We start from the raw sequence: 21423 nt of genomic DNA, 5'->3' as shown, positions 1-21423 counted from the left end.
CATAAACAGTTTTAATTTTCTATCATATTCAATCATTGAGAGAACAATAGCGTCCTGCGCTTGCACAGAACGTGCTGGTTTGCTGGTCTATTTTATTGAGCCTATAGTTTGTCACTTGCAAATGTATCCGCAAGCCCTTCAGTTCGGCTTCGGAGGTGAATTTGGATGATGTTACACTAATTATTTATAACGAAACCATACATGAGTTTGCAAATGTCATACATTGCACCTATACAATGTAAGACACTTACAATCCTACACTGAGATGTGTTATTACTAATTGACAGATAACAGTGGCGTATTTAGGGGGGCTTCCGGGCTTAAGCTCCCCCGAAATCTTATTTACTATAGTAAAGTATATAAAATATCTTGCGGAATTTTCACATTTTCAGGCAAAGCCCCCCCAAAAGTTAGCAAAGCCCCCCGAAACAAAATCGTAAATACGCCACTGACAGGTAATAATATTTATATATGTGAAGGGAGAGAAAGGGCGTCATAGCATCATTTTGAATTATTGCACCTTTAGACCTCTTTGTTAGAATGATTAGATGCATACGGTTTGCTGGTGATATGGCGCTTGTTGCAGAATCTGAAGAGAAAATCAGTAAGATGTTAGAAAACTTGAGGAAGGACTGAGAAGAATATGGGATGAAAATAATGTTAGAAAAACAAAAGCCATGGTGATTGAAAAAAAAAAATGAAATGAAATCTTTAAGTTTTACGTCTCACGGATATGCCGACTGGTCTAAAGAGGATGGTGATGATGAGAAATGAATGAAATGATGGAATGAAGAAAGTAGGAGAAAACGGGAGAACCCCGAGGAAACCCACGCACACGGCATTTGTCCACCACAAAGTTCACTTGGCGCGAGCTGGAAGCGAACCAAGGACCCCATACACCAGACATGAACGCTCTACCACTGAGCCACCGCAGCCCTTCATAGTGATTGGAATAAAGCTGCCGGTGTCAAATATAGAAGCAGGAGACGAGAAAGTAGAACAAGTGTTCAGTCTTCGACACCCGGGTAGTATAATTAGTGATGGTATGAAGTGCGAACGTAAAATAAAAGCAAGGATAGGAATGGCGAAAGAAGCCTTTAGGAGAAAGAAAATACTATTTTGTGGGACCTTGAATAAAAAGTTGACAGAAAGACTCATAAAATGATTCGTATGAGTCATAAACATGCACACTACTAAAAATGATGAAAAACGATTAAAAAGCTTTCGGAATGTGGATGTAGAGAATTAGGTGGGTCGAGCATAAAACGAGTGAGAAGATGTTAGAAATGGTGGGGGAGTAAAGAACAATTTCAGAGATTATTGAGAGAAGAAAGAGAAGCTGGCTGAGACATTGGCTAAGAAGGAATTGTTTCATGAGTGACGTGCTAAAAGGTATGGTTTCAGGAAAGAGAGGGAGAGGGTGAAGGAGATTACAATTAATGAATTATATCACAACAAATAAATTGTATTTGAAGACGAAGACGTTAGCGGAAAATTGTTGAAGATGGAAGCTTCTCAATTGCGACAAGTAACCTGCCAATAATGGCAGAATACCTATGAGGATCATATACCTCTTTATCCTCTTGAGCCTCATTTTATCCCCCATCCTCCACTAATATCCACATATCGGTTGTATGTCATCTTCCGTACGAGTGTTGAAACTTATGGTATAAAGCGAAGAAGCTCTGTCCTCACCATCAAATGAACTTAAACCATTGAATTCTTTTTGTGTTATTTCTGAGTTTGTAGCCTACAGGTTGGTAACCAAAACCACTGTTAAATAAATAATACACGACGGTAGAACTTGACCCAATATAATTCACTGGCGTTGAGAAACACTTCTTTTCGGTCGCAAGAAATCACTTTCAGAGCATGAATTGTGTCTTCGTGTTCACAAAACATGAAACCTGTAATTATCTAAACAAAGCAACAGAGGCAATTCTATACGTTATTGCTTAACGCTTAACCAACGAAAATTGATGTTACTGTCATATTCAGTAACTAAATGGTATAAATTGTGTATTTGTTCTAAGAATTTTAGGTAACGCTTCCAACCTGTCTGAATTTGTTTATATTAAGGAAGTAAAAAACTGGTATAGTATATGAAAGCAACACATATGCTTTGGGGCTAATACGTTTCTAGGTACACGTTAATGATGTATAACCAATTAAATGGGTTGAATGTTTTATCTTACTGTTAGAGGAAGGTAATGCATGATATTGCTTTGGAAAAGTAATGTTAGAAGGTTTCAATAGCGGAAAGGTCATTGACTAAACGTGGTGGAAGATGGAGTTTTGTTCTTGGTGTTACACTGTCAGAGGAGCTCAAAGCTAGTTTGAAAACAAAATGAAATGAAATCTTTCAGTTTAACGTCCCACGCTTATGCTCTTTAGGCTAAGGGAGACGGATGATTAAAGTGAGTGAATGATGTTGGAAGGATTGGTACAGTCCGCAGCAAAAAAACCTGCAACATGATCATGTAAGTTTATTGTAAAAGTACGCCTAACAGCCCATGGAATCAACATAACGTCCAAGTGGCATGAAATACGCCAGGAGAAACTTCGGCGTCCTGCCCTGCACACTTATTTTGGAGCAAAAGACTTCGTCGCTTCACAATAAACTTACATACTCATGTTGCAGGTCTTTTGCTGCGGACTGTACAATGAGAAAGGAGGAAATAGGCGTGCCTCGAGAAAATCCACAGATAAAGATGTTACATACAGATACGAAAATCCACAATACGAATACACAAATTTTCCTAAATAAATTACATTAAAAGCTTTTATGGCAAAATTTGGAACGGAGTTGAATGATATGTGGTGCAAAATTATGTTAGAAGTGGACATTTAATCTAACCTCAACACTATTTCAAGTGTTTATCCTTTACTTCCTAAATCTATATTTCCTCAGAGCAGAGCTTTATTTCAAATCGTATTAACGCTACCGGTGTCATAATGTGCATGCGAAGGATCCTTAAGTGCTTAAAAAAATCATACCTGCACAATTGATCAGATAAAGACAAGAAATAACATCTTATTTGGCTGTTTTGCAAATCGAATAGGATTCATAGTAGCTCCGTGGTAGAGCGCTTACCTCTGGTACGTGAGGCCCCTGGTTCGATTTGCGGCCAAGTAAATTTGTGGTGGACAACATCGTACCCGTGGGCTTTCTCGAGGTACTCCCGTTTCCTCCCACTTTCTCATTCCACCAATTCTTCCATCTTCATTCACTTGCCTTAATCATCGTCTCCCTTAGCCTAAAAGGCTGTAATCGTGGGACGTTAAACTCAAAGATTACAAATCGAATGAGAAATGGACACTACTTTATTTGTGGATCAAATAATTGATGCATTTCCAACCAAAATAAGTAGACAACAACTAACTAACTAACTAACTAACTAACTAACTCTATGGCCTATGGAACCCGAAGGTTCAATTCCGCGTTCACAAAAGCTCTCCACTGATTTCTATCCTTAGCTAACTGCATCCAGTTACTACTTTGTATTCCAATCTCTGCGAGATCCATCTTAACATTGTCTTCCCATCTGCGCCTAGGTCTTCCTAATGGTCGTTTTCCGATTGGTCTTCCAATCAAGACTTTGAAAGCGTTTCTATTTTCTTCCATTCTAGCTACATGACCCGCCCACCTAAGCCTCCTAGACTTCACGACCCTAACAATGTTTGGTGATCGTTATCAATTATGTAGTTCCTCGTTATGAAGTTTCCGCCATTTTTCATTCCCGTTCCTCTTGGGTCCGAATATTCGTCTCAGGATCTTGTTCTCAAATACTTTTAGTCTATGTTCTTCCCTCAGAGTAAGCGACCATGTTTCGCAACCATACAGAACAACAGGTATGATTATCGTTTTGTATATTTTAAGCTTCAGATTCCTCGATAGAATTCGCGATGACAAGAGATTTTGAACCGAATAGTAACACGAATTCCCTGCTTTTAGTCGACATTTAATTTCTTCGTGAACATGATTTTTTTCTGTTAATATTGATCCTAGATATTTGAAACTATCCACTTTATCAAAAGTATTATTTAATATTTTAACGCATCCATAATTTGCCGTAGTAGACAACAACATTTGTGTTTATTGAGAAACAAATTATTTAAAGAAGTTGATTAGTAATAGTACCTATTGAATGTTTCCGCTGACGCCACGGTCAAGTAACACTAAACAATTTAGTGTGTGTGCTTGTATGCAAAGTAACGTAAACCCTTATTTTGTAAAACTGAAACTCTTACAGAAATTAGGAACGTTCTTGACTTGTCAAAAGTAGCTATAAATATATTATTTGATTCAGGAATGCGTACAAAATATCATGTCTCTTAGGATTGTGGTAGTGCAAATTTTATGAGAAAACGCGTGTGTGAAGTGCAAACTACTTTCGAACAGCCTAAACTTTCTGTTCTTCTTCTCAAAGAATGATTGTTGAGAACTTGATTAGTAGTACTATCTATAGCTCCTACTGTAAAAAGTTTAGGGCACTAGCAAGTTTGTCTTCTTACTGTATACATTTCTACTTTCATTAATAATCACGACTAAATGCAAATGGACCAAATAACCTTATATATGGTGTTTTACATCTCTAATGCTGTACTGTTGTGTTGGTATATCAGTGAATGAAAATAGGTTATTCCTTTACAGGAGGTTTCATAATAATAAGGTCAAATATATTTGCAAATATTAGTTTATTTCTTTTAGAACGGAAACCAATTAAATAGTTGTGAACGGTTAATTTTTCATAAATTATCAGAAAAATATTATCCTGATTTTAAGTGAATCCAATAATGCATTTCATTACGGAATAAGATTTGTCATTTGTAATGTATACGGTATGCGTGTGTGTGAGAGCCATTAAAGTAGAAGTGATTCTTACTTCTCCTTAGTTGAAATCAATCACTTTCAGGAAGTGTACAACAACATGGACAAAAAAAAAAAAAAAAAAAAAAACTTTATATTAAACTGACCAAATACAATATACAATGTTTTACTAATTAGAATGTACAGGGTGGTCTATTGTTGTATGTAGGTTTATTTGCTTCGGCTCTTCCGAGCTTAAGATGTAAGTAAAAAGAAAATAAGAACAAATAATGAAGAAACTAAGTATACCTGATGAATAAACAATAAGAAATGATGTAAAAAGCTATGAGTTGATCAGTATGGGATTGTATATCTACTTTTGGGCCACCCTGTATTATGAGAAAATACAAGAGTGAGGAATAATAACTTCAGCGAAGTGCTTAAAAATATGTATAAGGTCTAGATTTTCAAGCTATTTATCCAAATAAACAAGTCATAAGCAGGGGTAAAAATATATTTGAAAAAGTAGGGGGACGGTAGGTAGCGGCGTGACGCCACGCCGTCCCCCAGCCTATCTTTACCCACTGTATTTTTTAGGAACTGGGAGGATACAGTATATATTTTTTGGAGATGAGGAGATGGCGTCCTCCCGCGTTTCCCCTTACTTTACCCCTGGTCATATAAGTTTATACATTTTGTCCCTCCGCCCGAAATAAAAGAACCTAGCTATGTCACTGGTAAGACACTTTTCTGCCTTACTTTTTCTCAAAATGAATTTCGACAACCCTGCAGGAAAGTAGTGGCTTGCATTTTTCGATAAAAGTCATGGATTATAGCACAAAGGTGCTTCTGAACAAGATACCTGATCACGTTTAGTCATATTTTTAGTACGACGCTAGTCACACTAAAATCATAATCTCGCCTATTCAAATTTTTAGTATGACGCTAGTCACACGTAAAATTGTTTCTGCATATGGGCCTATGTCTCTTTATTTTAATACAACTTCGGTAATTGTACTTGATTCTCTTGTGCTCTGAGCGACCCATATGTTTTCCAGAATTTAGCGAGCTGTAAAGAGACACGAGACATTTGGACCTTTAGTTCGGTAAAAGAAGACGAAAGAGCTCCTCTTTCCAGACTACGAAAAAAGAGATATTTATCGTGTTCCAGATCAATCTGGAACTAGCACTTGAATATTATTTCCCGTATAGTAGGCACTGGGAACAGTATTGTGAAGACGCGCAACGCACACTCTACAGAGTGTTTCAAAACAACACCGACAACGTTTGGCAGGTGATTCTTGACACCAAGATCAGACAAAAAGTTTGAACCAACCTGGGTGCACAAATGCTTCCCTTCGGAGTTATGAGCTGTCAAAATCGTGAAAAAACGAATTTTAAAGGTCAATAGCTCCGAAACTATGGGATTTGCCATAGTCGGATTAAAACTTCACTTAGAAACTAAGATGTGCTCTATCAAGAAATACATGTTTCAGAATCCTAAGATGCTCACTCAATAATTTTTATGGAAGAAGTTTTTCTGCGGGCATAAAAGAAGTACTCACCAACTACTTTTATAAAAATTGTTGCGGAAGTATCGCAGGATTCTCAAACTTCGATATTTGGATAGGGCACATACTAGTTCTTAAGTGAAGTCTTGACTCGACTACGGTAGGTCCCATAGGTTTGGAACCATGGATCTTTAAAGTTCATTTTTTCATGTTTTCGGCAGCCTATAACTCCGAAAGGAAGCATTTGTACACCCAGATTGGTCTATACTTTTTGTCTTATCTTGGTGTCAGGAAATACCTCCCAAATGTTGTCGGTGTTCTTTTGAAACACCCTGTATATTTTCCAATACACTGAATAAAGGTAAAGAGAGAACCTAGTGCCTCTGCTAATGGCATAAAGAAAGCAACTTTTGAAATGCTCATCTTTTCTGTTCTAGTAAATTGGCAACACTGAAAGTTAAACGATATTTATCTGTTGTCTTTGTGGTTATAAAGTAGTAGTTCGGCGCAGTAGTCACGGAGTTACGTACGTACAATCCATGGTTAAAAAGGTTTCAAACTAAAATTTAAAAAAAAAAGTCAAACAGCGATTAAAAAAATTTTAAACTAAACTTTAAACTTCTCAAAAACTTTTAGAAAAAAATAATAAAGGTTTGAAAGTGATCAGCCAATCAAATTACATCAAGAATAAATTTCTATGAATGACAGACTATGAGCTGCAACTAGTTTATTAAAATTAATGATATTAAACGTGGTGGCTCAGGAAAAACCGGCCCGGCACGCCACGTGCATATACAAAAATACATACAAAGCGCAAAGATTTGGTTAGTGAAATGCACTTACTTTACTTAGGGGAAGATGGGGCAAAATGATACAATTCTTGTGTTTTATCACGTGGTGAAAGTACTATTCATCGCAAGTCGCAGCTTTTTATACCAACAGAAAGATGGGTATTTCTAGTAAAAACGAAAAAAAGTGATGTTGATGTTCCCTCAGTGGTTGCCGAGGAATATTTCTTTTTAATGACTAGGTTAAAAATATCATCTTACCCCACATACCGGGGCAAGATGATATTAATACCGGGGCAAGATGATATTAATACTGGGGCAAGTTGATACAATATTAATGCTTTCCTTACATATAAATAATATATAATTTTGTAATCTAAAAGTACAAATAAATCTATATCGAACATTTTAAATCTATATTAGTGATAAATACAAATGTTACACTGAGAGATCTCAACGATGCAGATAAAAAACTAGGTCAATTCTGCATTTGCAATTTGAAAATAGAAACCTGAAAAGGATTAGTCTATTCATAGTCTATATTCAGATTATTTTACTAATCTTGTAGCTTTAAAATAAAACTGTTATTCTTCTTCTTCATTCGTAAATAATAATTTTAATGAAAAGGAAATTAACTAATTCTGAAATAATATAGAATGTAAATGATAATAATAAAACTAAAATTAAAAAAGTAAATGGGAGGTGAAACTGGAGCTGTGCCGAATTCATTTACCATTCACCATTTACAGATATTATTCATCATTATAGATAAAAGGACTAATATCTTTATAATTTGTACAGTTCTCATGAATCCACTGTTTGCAGTCACAACAATCAATCCAATCAGTGAATTGCGGATCGACATGTTTTTCTGAACATATCATGCAGTAATATTCAATACCATCTTGCTCCTTTTCGTATACTTACTTACTTTATTTACTGAAGTGATCTTGTCTTGTCTTTTACAGTAGATGCTGAAAATGACCGTCTTATGTTTCAATGCATTTTTGTCTGCGCATTAACATGTTATTATACACTTTGGGCAACTCTGTTGCATCAATTACCAAAATCTCATTACGAATATTGTCCTCCAAATCTTCTAATGATTTTGGATTATTTGCGTACACTTTTCTTTTTAGATTACCCCACAGATAAAAGTTACAAGTGGTCAGTTTCGGAGAACGCTACGCCCACAATCCTTTGCTGACACTCCTTTCTTCTGTGAATCTTTCATGAATTCATGGTAGTGACTCGCGTGAAGTGTGACAGGTCGCACCATCTTGTGGAAGGAAGGCATAGGAACGTTCATGGGGTGTCAACTGCGCGTAAAATTCCTCAAATATTCGCATATAAACATCACTGTTCACTGTTGTTTCAAAAAATATGAGACCCACAACCTGACTTCCTGACACAGCACACCAGACTCCTATTTTCTGATCGTTAAGAGGTTCCTCGTGAATCTTAAGGGGATTGGTTGTTGACCAGTATCTGCTGTTTTGGATGTTTATATGTCCTGTCACATGGAACCAAGCTTCATCACTCATAAAATACAGCATTGGGTCCAACAATCCATTATGAACCATTTCAAATAACCACGTGTAGTAATTCACAAGTTTTTGCTTATCTCCCTCCTTCAGTTTTTGCACACATGTCACTTTATACGGCTTCATTCGTACGTCTTTTAAGGCACGTTGACAACATCTACTTAAAATGTTCATTTGTTGCGACAATTTCCGAGTCGACTTCTTTCGTCTCTGGATCATTCATGCTTGAATATCCGCGATCACGAACAGAGGAACTCGATTCTGTTTTTGGTTCCACACTGCACGTGTAGTACGCCACTTCTTCCCCAAACCCTGTATACTGTTCTTTGCCGGTACGGAAACGTCAGGAAACTTCCTTGCAAAAATGTTCTGCGTTTCCTTAAATGAACCAGTACGCCTCCACTATTGCGATTCTTTCCTGTAAAGAATACATCTCGCTGAGATTTACTTCATACGTCTTAACTAAGTCTTCATGGCTTTCGTACTGAAAACTGACAACATACTGTACAAACGTTGTCGCAACAATAGACGATAAAAGATGTCGCTACAATAGTCGATAATGCGCAATCTGCCCGTTTTCCGTGCGCCACCCGATATAATATTATATGATATTAGAGATGCAAGGGCTCGGAAAAAAACCGGCTTTTTTGGAAATAAACTCGGTTTTTTCTGCTTTGCTTTTTTGCTTGGGAAATTTTGGGCTTTTTTCAAAATACTGCTTTAAATTTATAAAACAGACTTTGTATCGCTTCTCTATAACACAAAAAATCATTTAATTAGTGGTTGATGCTGATAATAATATAAAACATCGAAAATAAACTATGAATTTCGAAAAAATATTTCAAACAATTTTTCTTCAACATATTTACATTATGAATTTCACAGGATTAACCAATGTATATAATAAGAATTTTTTAACCTCCTATATACAAAAGTAAGCAGAGTTGGCAAGAACCGTGGTTGTTTTTGAAAATGCCAAAAACCCGTTTTTTGGGAGATGTTTAAACCAGGCTTTTTTGGTTTAAACCAGGCTTTTTTGACTTAGATTTTTTGCTTTATGTATTTATATTACATATTCACAGAAATAAGTTTGTTTCGCCTTGATGTTATTATGCAACAGCGGGGTTATGCCGGAAGAACTCCCATAAGCTTAAAGAAGTGCGGTCAGTAAATTTCTTAAGTTGAGAATCTCCCGCCCTAGCCATTGGGAAAATCCCGTCATTACTTGAAATGTAAGACAATAACGGAAAAATCCTGTTATTGCTTTGCATGTAAAATTTAAAGGTCAACGTACCATAATCAGTACGCTAAAACTGAGGTATTAAATTACAAATTTAGCACCGGTACGTAGATATCATTGAAAGTCCAATCCAAGCTAATGTTGGAAGCTACGTAGGCAATCGATAAATTTTGCCAATTTCTATCAATATATTTAAGCAATATTGGCTTCTTTATAAAACAACACGTATTTAGGCATGCAGAAATATACAATTTGGTTTGTTTCGTATATTTAGGCTTAACATCCTTACGAAATACCGAGGTTATCAAGGAGAAGACTTTCGCTTAAACTGACATCCGAACCGCTACTTGGGTTACGCATGAAAGAAGGTTTGTGGTTCGACCGAGAATTGAACATGGGACACCTTGATTAAAAGGTGAAAGGGAAATAAAACTATTGCAGGTGGTTTGATATCTGGAAACGTTACCATGAAGTTCACACGATTCGCATTTTTCATTCTTTTTATTTTTGTGGTTTAAACCAGTTATTAAAAAAAAAAAAAAAAGTTGGTGTAAACCAGCCAACCCTAAAAGTAAACACTTCTTTTTAAAGAATACACAAATAACTAGCAAAATAGTATGTAGTATTTTTACTTCAAAATATTCCATACCCTCTTTTTGAAACAAAATAAAATTAAAATAAAACATAAGAGAAATACTTAGATTTATATGATACACTTAAAGTCTTCACATCTAGAGCTTTTGGTTCTGTATATTCTTGAAATTCTACAGTTAAGTTTTATAGAACCACCATCACAGTTTACCCAATCCTCAAGTTTTCTGAATTTTTAACAAGAGGGATTCAACATATCATTACGGAACTCCCCCCCCCAAAAAAAAGACTACGGAATATATTTAAGTTAAGCTAAATACAACTGCACAACAAACATGACTGAGTGATTAGCTTTTGCGCTTCTATCGGGAAGTCCGGGATTCAACCAGCATTCGACCATTCTGACAAAGCTTTTCTTCATTCCATCTGTGAATGTAGAAATAGTGCGTGTACTGTGAGTTGGGCGACTTCCTTTTTTATTGTTTTTAAATCGTTATTCTACTAATTACCAGCAGTGACGGTTTTGCGAAGGTTAGGGGGGCGGTCTTTCGGACTGAAGCCCGTTCCCCAAAGTTACGGAATGTCTGCAACAAACGAAATATCTATTATTTATACCTTTACTCATAAACTTTAAGCTCCCGTCAAATAAAAATTACGAATGTTTAAAAAAACTAAACATTAGTAAGAAACCCTCCCAAAATACTTTTCTAAATCCGCCACCGATTCTCAGTTTAAAATGATTTTTCAAGTTGTATCCGGAAGATTATTGCTAAACATATAAACGAAACGAAATATTAGTTATGCCTGTACTCATAAACTTCAAGCACTTCCCAAATAAAATTAGGACTTTTTAGGAAACGAAACAATCAGAAAAAAACCTTCTAAAGTACTTTTCTAAATCCGCTACTGATTATTTGTATAAATTGGTATTCAAGGTTGTGTCCGGAAAATTATTGCTAAATCACTTCACAGCTACAGTATAACAGAAATGTGGAAGTACGGTTTGACGGATATATTGAAAAACGTACGCTTTGACGGATAAATAGAAAAACGGGCAAGTTTAACTTTTGCGCTAGAAGCTAGAGTACTAAAAGCTCTTAGAAATGAAACACGGATGACAGACTAGAGAAGAAAAAAGATGTCGATAACTCAAAAGTTAAAATAAAGTTAAATAGGCTCTAAAATTACCCTCAAATACTACATTCTTCATGTTAGCTTTAATTCGTAAAACATGTGCTCCATCCATCTTGATGGTGAATTTCAGAGCGAAATATCACATTCAGGTCATGGAATTCTTATCTAACTATAGAATATACTATAAGAAAGCTATTTAGATAGAAAAATCATGAAGTTGAAAAAAGCCAAAATTTCCAAAATTCTCGTTTTTTTCCCAAAAAAGCCGGCTTTTTATGTGAAAAAAACCATCGATTCAAAAAAGCCGGCTTTTTTGCATCTCTATATGATATATAAGTTAATTATATTATATTATAAGTTAATTAATTATATTATATTAATACAAGCAGGGAATAACTGCTAAACCATGTTTCTTTTTCCTCTCTTTAAAAATAATAAAATCACTTATTGTTTTCTATGTTTTTTGCTTAATTTATAGTAGTTAATATTTTTCAAGGATATGTACAGTAGTGCTAATTCGAACATGTACAGTAGCGCTAAATCGCTATGCTGTGATTTCATTCCATTCGATTGGCGAGCCTCTGTCGTAGGCTAGGTTCTGGACAGGCGAGAGTTTGGTTCGCGAGGTTTCGGACAGCGAGGTTTTGGCCAGGCGAGAGTTTTGCCTGCAAGGTTTTATACCCTATTCCCTGGGCAATGACGAGTCGTTCGCTTCTGCTTCTTTGTATAGTAGTAGGGGAGAGTTGCATAAGTTGGGACTGCACATAAAATGGGACATTGGCAACACTGCTTTACCAAGCGCGTTGCATGACGCGCTTCGAGTATTAGTGTGTAGAGGTTGTATGAAGGACTGGCACGACTATAGTTGTGAGGAGCTGCAACAAGAAATACATGCGTAACAACAGCAAGTATGTGTCAATAATGTGTTTTTAAATATTTGAATGGTACTGCTATAAGAGAGAGTTTTGACCTAGTCTTTCTGTTGTGGCAACTACAAAAGTATGTGAATGTTGACAAAGCACGAAGGCGTCATAGATATTATGGTGTCTTGTAAACAGTGATAAAGATGGAACAGAAGGCGAGTTCGTAAGATGGGACAGCGTCCTATCTTATGAACCTGGTTCAAAGCATATAGGCCTATCACAATCATAGAAAAAATGTAGAACGAAACATTTCACGTTGTAAGCTTAGTAAATAGGTCAAAATTCCTTGAAGAAGCTTTCAGTCTGTTAACACAAGGTTATTTATTGGGTATAGGTAATCGAAATAGGCCGCTTCGGACAATGTGAGAATTTGAATTAATTTTAAGGCATCTATGGTATATGGGACGTTTGGACATCCTAGTCTACAGACAATTCCGATATCTAAGTTTTGCATTACTTTGTCCAGATGTTTGAGTGGTGGTGCAAAGAATTTGTTTGAAGGGGGAAAAGAAAAGATCAAAATTCTTATTACAAACTAAGGCAAAAATCAGTTGTAAGTTAGTGTTTATAAAAGTAATAGGAAATTTGAGTTAACAGTTGCCCCATCTTGCGCTCTTATTTATGGATTCAACAAAGAAAGTATTGATAAGTTTTGACTTATTAGGAAAAGTGTATAACGAACCTGGAACTCCTGGTACTATCTACAACTGAGATTTAAGAGGCATGAAAACTGTATGTAAACCTTTGTAAGTGCTGGTTAAGAACGGAATTAAACAAGTAGGTGGTATTACTACTATCAATAGGGGTAGAAATGTAACTGTTGTGATAGTGTCAATGCGTGTGGCGGAAATGTTTCACCGGCATTTATTTTCGCAAGGAAAAGGAAACAGCCAATATTATTAGACAAAGTCCCTGCTAGTTTGATTCAGTTAGTAAGAACGGATGGATTACTGAAGAGTTGTTCTTTGCATACATCAAGCATTTCGTTAGACATGTTCAATCATCACAATAGAATCCTGTACCGGTCGCTATAGACGGACACAGGTCTCACACTTCACATCTGGCCACATTAGATTTTCTTCTCAGAACGGAATGAAGAAAATCTTCTCTTCTTGCCCTCACATTGTGCTCATGGGTGTTTCCATATTCGGTCGCAGCCACTGGATGTTCCCATATTCGGCCCATTGGATTAATGCTACCATCAGACTGTTCAAGTGTGACTACTGAACATCAACATCAATTATCTTCATGGAATATCAACTGGCAGAAGCTTTCAATATCGCATATGGCAAGGCAGCTACCGTAGCCAATGCTGCAAGTGGCTTCAGTTAAAAAAGCGGGAATTTGGCCTGTTGATTGTACTGATTTCGCAGACCAGAATTTCCTTGCTTCTTTAGGTGGACCTTCGCGTAGTAGCTAGTAGTGATAGACGAACTTCTACACCCGAAAGCTGGAATGTTAGCGGTACTTTACGTAATAATGATGTTCTAACATGTTTCTTTAATGGATGTTGTCAAACGGTTTGGTAGGTCATTATGGGTTGATGACATGGATTTGGAAAGTTGTTATATTTCTGTTTTTAGTTGTGCTGATATGTAAAAGGTCGTGTCCTCTTTTTAGAGACTTTATACTGGGTATTTTTAAAAATAATAATAATAATAATGGAAATTTGAATTAAATCTGTTGATACGTCATTCTGTATCACGTACTTTCGTAGTAGTGATTAAATTAATATTTGAGTCCCACCTGTTAGGCTAAAGGAGATGATGATTGTTAAAAATAAGAAGGTGAGAACACTTATAATGTGTGATACGCACTGGAATCGAACCCGGGACCCTTACCACTATTGGTGAACAATGTATTGTACTGAAAATGAGCCTGGTACCCTTAACACAAGAGATGAATGTTGTATTGTACAGGGATTGAACATGGGACTTTTAGCAACAGAGATGAACGTTGCATTGTACGGGGATTAAATATGGGACTTTTAGCAACAAAGATGAACGTTGCATTGCACGGGGATTGAATATGGAACTTTTAGCAACAGAGATGAATGTTGTATTGTACTGAAAATGAGCCTGGTACCCTTAACACAAGAGATGAATGTTGTATTGTACAGGGATTGAACATGGGACTTTTAGCAACAGAGATGAAAGATGCATTGTACGGGGATTGAATATGGGACTTTTAGCAACAGAAAATGAGCGTTGTATAAAGGGAGGGAAATATTTATTCATGCGGGACACATTGTGGATTCTCCGTCTGAAAGACGTCGTGTATAAAATATGTATACTTTGGTATGATATGTAATGCCGGTACATATACAGAGCGTGGTAAAACCTCTTGTACGGTATGATATGTAATGCCGGTACATATACAGAGCGTGGTTTTCGTACGTCTGTTGCTGATGAACTTAAGACATGAACTGAACTTTTCCCGCGCTTTTGGAAACCCGGTTGGGTAAAAGTGATGATGTGTGCTTGCTAAAACTTGAATTTTAATACAAAGGAAGACCGTTGACACGTTTGGTAACCATTACAGAATACCGCCAGACTAATAGAAATAACTTTGGCGCCGCGGTAGGTGAACAAAAGGAAGATTGCGGACGTGGGAGATAAACATCACAAATTGGGGACAAACTAATAAAAATAACTTTAATGTTGGGAATGCCGAACACGTGATTACCTTGCGGTTATGAAAATACTTTAAATACAGGTTATAAGAGACAAAATATATAAAGATACATCATGCAGTCGTATGAGAAGAAGGATCTTTGCAATAGCAATATTGAAGCAATATCTGATGCTGAAACAGAAATATACGAATCATCGTCAGATGAAGAATTTGATTTTGATGCAATAGATTCACCAGCGCTAACAGTTTCACCAACACCGCCATTATCTCCAATTGTATTATCAAGAACATCACGATTTTGGGCTTTAGATTGTTGTTGTAATAGTGAAAAAGTGGATCGCGAATGTATAAAGAAGGCTATTGAAAAATGGAATTTTAATGAAACACTAATATGTGAGGGTTGTACGACAGGATCTAATCATGATTTTGATCATGATTGTATGACGACGCGTCCAGAATTATTGGAAACCCGCGCTTGGAGTATTATAGCAAGTCCTAGTGTTGAAGATGATGTGTTTTATTTGTACGCAAACACGCATATTATTGGACTATTAACAAGAGAAAAATTTTATGACGCCTATGTGGATTTATTAAGTGATACAGACTATTTACCGGAATTACTAGAGATCTTCATAAGAAAAGACAAACGGAAAGCGAATATTTCAGATTGAAAAAATGTATTCAAATAGTGCTAGTGTTTTATGTGTGTTATGTAATGGTGAAAACATTAATGTGAACTGTGTATTAAAAACTATAAAAGTATACTTACACAACAATAATCCATTGGAATGCGTGGAATGCAAGTTACATCTTCCTCATGAATGTAGACATTTTCATAATACTGGATCATTTGCAGTGAAGTATTTATCTCTTGACAAAACTCTTAGTGAACTCTTTGAAGTGTTTGAACAAGAACATAGTGAAATCTCATTTCGATGCTTTATGCATAAAACTTGTGATCTTTTACAAAATACAGAATTTGTTGGACAGATAATTCCGTTTTTTATTTTTCATTCAAATGAAATTTCAACATGTGTAAATCAGTATATTATTGATATTCAAGGTTTTAAAATGTCTGATAACGAATTTATTATTCGTGAGTTTTGTTTAACTGCATGCGATGATACAGTAAATTTCCATTGCTTGGTAAAATCACCAGTTGAATATAATTTATTATCACTAGGATGTCAAAAACAAATTGACTGGTTAACATTAAATTTGCATGGATTGAAATGGAATAGCAAAACTGGGTATACTGTATCATGCATACGAAACCTTGTATATCAATTATGCGCAAAGAATTCAACCTTTTATTGTAAAGGTTTAGAGAAATCTCTTTGGATTAAAAGAATATTTGCATTAGATAATGTCATTGATTTAGAAACAAAACATTGTCCTTCATTAAATGAATTATGTGGAAATACATTTAATGAATATTGTTCTTTTCACACAAGTATTGTAAAGAAATCAGGATGTGCATATCGTAATGCACAACAGTTGAATTATTGGTGGAAATATGAAAGATCAACAGCATTAACTAATGCATTATCAAGATTGTAATGAGGAATTGTAAATAAAATGCATGGGTGTAAGTTTAAAAATTTATTGTAAATTAAAAATGTAAATTAAAAAAAAAATAAAAAAAATTATTTGTGTTTTCTTTTTAAAAATTTGTTTACATGTTTATAAACAATAGCATCATTCTTTTTCAAAATTTTCTTGTTAAACAATTTTAAACACTTTTCAAATGATTGAGTGCGAATAATATGATGCAGAAAATATAAGACAAAATAACCACATAACACAGAATTATCATGTTGATATTGTTGAATATTTGTAAAGTACATTTTAGTATTTTTCGACAAAAAGTTTTTTATTTCCTTGGGAATGTCCATAGCAAGACTATCAAAGTAGTATCCATGTTTTTTCTTATTGATGTACACTGCAACCCAGTGGGAACCAGCAGAATCAGATGTATCAAGATTAATCACAAGTGCTGCAGGAGGTTTTACCGTTACAGGAAGTTTGTCAATAGGGTAAATTCCAGTAACACTTGCACCAGTCACTTTATCAGTTAGTAACACTTTTAATAATTCATCACTATACATGATAAAGATTATTTTTAATTGTAGTAGGTATGTAATTATCACTGTTATTCACATGTAACACATAATCATACACTTTCACATATTCACTATACAGTAATGCTTCATGAACAGTACATCTATATTGTCCGAAACGATGCTTATTATGTGCACACCGATGAACGTGAAAACTTAATGCAGTATACTTTGGACAGTTTATTTCTTCCAAATTTGTAACTTCTCTTTGAAGAATTTCTTGAAGAAAACACTTTCTATTTATTCCGTATGTGTATATGGTTGTAGTATTTGAACAATATGTTTGAAGAATTTCCTTAAGATGTGAATATTCTACATCCCCTTCGTGCCAGGTAATGCCATACACATTTTCACCTAGATATTTGTTTGTGCTTATGATTGGCTCAGATAAGTTATTTAAAGGAAATGGTGGTTTAAAAACCCAATTTTGAAAAAAGGGAACGTCAGGATTTACAATGGCTAGCTCTTTTATAATAAACTCATCTTCGTTATCATGATACGCCGAGAAGTGAACAACAACCCGCATTGTACTCAACTAAATAAATTAGAAGGTGTTATCAGTATAAATATTTCTGTCTTTGTCTATTTGTGCTAAAGAATCGAATTGTGCGTACACAATGCATGTAACAGGTTCAGTTAAAGTTTCTGAAAATGATACTTTTAAATTTACAGGGGAATCGCGTACTACATCCCACGTGTTATCATCTAAAGTTCCTGTTGGAGATAGAATAAATGCATACAGAGCATATCCGTTTGGATACTCATCAAGAGTAACAGTATGTGAATAATTTTGATAATATATACCAGTACCTGAAATCAAAGTATAGTAACTTAGAAGGTATAAATTATTATTAAAATCAGGTGTGAGGGGGTTGGGAGGGAATGATTTTGAACCGACTTGTAATTGCAGTTTGTTAACGTTAAAGTTTCGAAATTCAAAGGGATTAAGATGTGATTTCCCATTGAAGGTTGTGTTGGAGATGAAACCAATAATCAGGCCTTTAGGAACATTACCCAGGAAAAGATTATCAAGACTGTAAGACTTTACTTGTGCAGGTATAGTATAAGATCTTGTTTCCACTCTCGTCAGAGGTAACTTGGCTGTTTCCGAACCCATTCGTGTATTTAATTGCATAGCTAAATCTGCAGCTACATCAATACGACGTACATGAAGAATAATTTCCTCAAGTGCAACTTTATAACTTGTATTTTCAGCAGACATTAAGCAAAAATTATCTTTACTACGATGTAGTTTTACACGCAAACTTACTTTGTTAGGAAGCATACGATCTAAACTTACAATATCAGTATGAAGACGTCCATACATTTCAAAAGATTTACTATTTTTCACCATATTAGCACGTTTTTGGAAACCAGCATTTGTATTATCTAATTTATTAAAATTTTTTGCAGTATCTTTATGCCACATGGCACATGCTAAATGTGTTTGAGAAGCATCATGAGAATAATTTAATAATGTTTCAATGTATGCACGATAAGGATAAGATCCTGATGAAGAACTAATTAATTTATCATTTAACGAAATATCAATTTGACTAAATAAAGAATGTAAGAAATTATTTACGGGTGCGACAACATCATCGTTAGCTAAAGTTGTACCATCAGCTTTAGTAATTTTACAACGTACATAAAGATAAAGATATGCAGGATGAATAAATTCACCTGTTTCTCCCGGAATAACAAATTCAATAGGTCCTTCTGAGGTTAATGTGGAAATAGGACGATATTCAGCATTTGTAGTTGCTTCAATAGCTGTCTGTGTCATTGGTATAGAAAAGAAATCAAATTCATTGGTACAACATTCAAAACTATTTGAATTTAGGAACGCCATTATGAAAAGATGTCCTGTATATGTTTACGTTTTGTTGGTGGTCCAAACTTTACAATTGCAGGAGCTTTCCTCTTGCGTGACCGTCTCTTGCCGTTACCAGTTAGCAACTGCCCAACTTTATTAATTGCTTTTGTCTTTAAACTATTACCAGCTTCTTTTACACGTGCACGAACCGATTCTTTAAATGGTCGATTTTCTAATACATCACCCGCAACTTGCATACCGGTTTGTAATGCTTGACGTCCTACAGTTTTTGCACCTTGTTTAAGAAATGGTAAAGCAAAACGAAATAATCCTTTAAAGAAACTACCTATACCATGTCCCCTTTGATATACAGGTCCTGAAAAATATGGTATTCCGCGCCCACGATGATAAGTAACACGTCTTGCTCTCATTTTTATTATTATTATTATTTAGAAGATGCCGGAGAGCGTTTAAAATGTAGTGTTACGGTCAGTGTCCCAGAACGAAATGGCAAATTTCGCCCTGCATGATCTTTTAATAGTATTTCAATTGTATTAAAACAAAATTTTGCAAGTGGCATATAATGAATATCTTCAAATGTAATTGTTTGAACTTTTCCATATTTAATATCAGAGATTGTTGCTATACGTAATAATGGTGCTTTTGTATCACCTAAAAATTGATATTGTATAATATCTGTATAAATAAAAATTTGATGTGGATATCCGATATCTATGTATGGTTGTTTGAATCCATGAGATTCTTTTACAAGATCTGATTTTTCAGAAAAACCTAATTGTAAAGCTAATGTAGGCGACAATGTAACTGATTCTACATGTTCATCACATTCAACATGTACAACATTTGAAAAACTAAATTTTATAAAACTCGATATTGCGTTTAATTCTTCTAGTAAATGATGAATGGATGGATAATATCCAACAAGAATTTTACTTTTCATAGGTTCTGCATTTTTAAATTTGTACCATATAACGTTTTCACCCGCGGTAACATTATAACATGTTAATGGAATATGTACTTCACTTAATCCTACATACCAATCGGATTCTGATAAACGAATATTATTTTTTAATTGATTAATAAAATGTGTTGGACTATTTGTAGGATATACATCAGCACTAGCATTTGAAACTAATGTAATGTAAAAACTATCATCAATACTTTCAGAAATCATTTTCGTTTAAAGTGAAGTGTTAGGTTTGAAGTTCCAAAACGAAATGGTAATTTTAACCCGTGTTCATCTTTTAAGTTTACTTCTATTGTATCAAAATATTTCTTTTCAACTTTAACATAATGTGGTGTGTGAAATACAAAAGATTTTACATGACCGTGTTGTACATTATATACACTAAGTTTTCGAACTAATGGACCTATATTTTGTTGTTGTTTTACAATATCAATGCAAACATTAATTGTATTGGGAATATTATAATCTAAATCACATGGAAATTTTCCACGTGCTAATATTAAATCAACATTTTTAACTTTTGTGTATATAACATTTTTAACATCAAGCGTATTTTCATTAATAAATCCAAAAATCTGTTGTAAACCCGGTGTAACACCAATCATACATTGATCTTCTAATTTTAAAGAATGTTTAATAACAACTTGATTTTTATTTTGTAAATAGTGTAACATACGAACATTTTCAGGAATTAATTGTAGAATTGATTCAATTGATGAATAATATCCCGGTGTTATTGGAACATGGTAGCGTTCAACTTTATCATCGATAACACTAGTAATTATAATTTCTTCATTTTCACCAACATTGTAAAAACTCCACGGAATATTAATTTGTGTTAATGCAACACCCCATTCCCCATCACTTAAATCAATAGGCTGTGCCAATTTAACTCGAAATGATGATGTAGTATTATTCTCAAAAAGATTGCTACTTGCATTTGAAGGAAGAGTAACGTAAAAGTCGTGTGTAAAGTTTGAATTCATTTTGCAGACTGAATAGAATCTGATCTAATCCACGAATTCATACTTGATGGATATCCTAACCATTTTACATACATCCACCCTTTTTTACGTTTTAATACTTTTTCAATGAGATATGTTTTCTTTGAATTTATAATTACTTTTTGTAATTCTTGTGCATAAAATATTCCTTTAATTTCTTCACCGTTCCAATCTTTTAATTTGTAAGTGACAGGATCTGACTTAATACATTTGTCAACAATAAATATTTCTTGTGACCATTTAGGTAAATAACCTTTTTCTAATACATGTTTATACTTACTAACACGTACATAATCACCCTCATTAAATTTACATGTTAT

Source organism: Thermobia domestica, chromosome 10 (assembly GCF_964235325.1).
Source record: "Thermobia domestica chromosome 10, izTheDome1.hap1.1, whole genome shotgun sequence".
NCBI classification, from domain to species: domain Eukaryota; kingdom Metazoa; phylum Arthropoda; class Insecta; order Zygentoma; family Lepismatidae; genus Thermobia; species Thermobia domestica.
The sequence above is the reverse complement of the archived record's forward strand: the minus strand, read 5'-3'. Positions refer to the sequence as shown.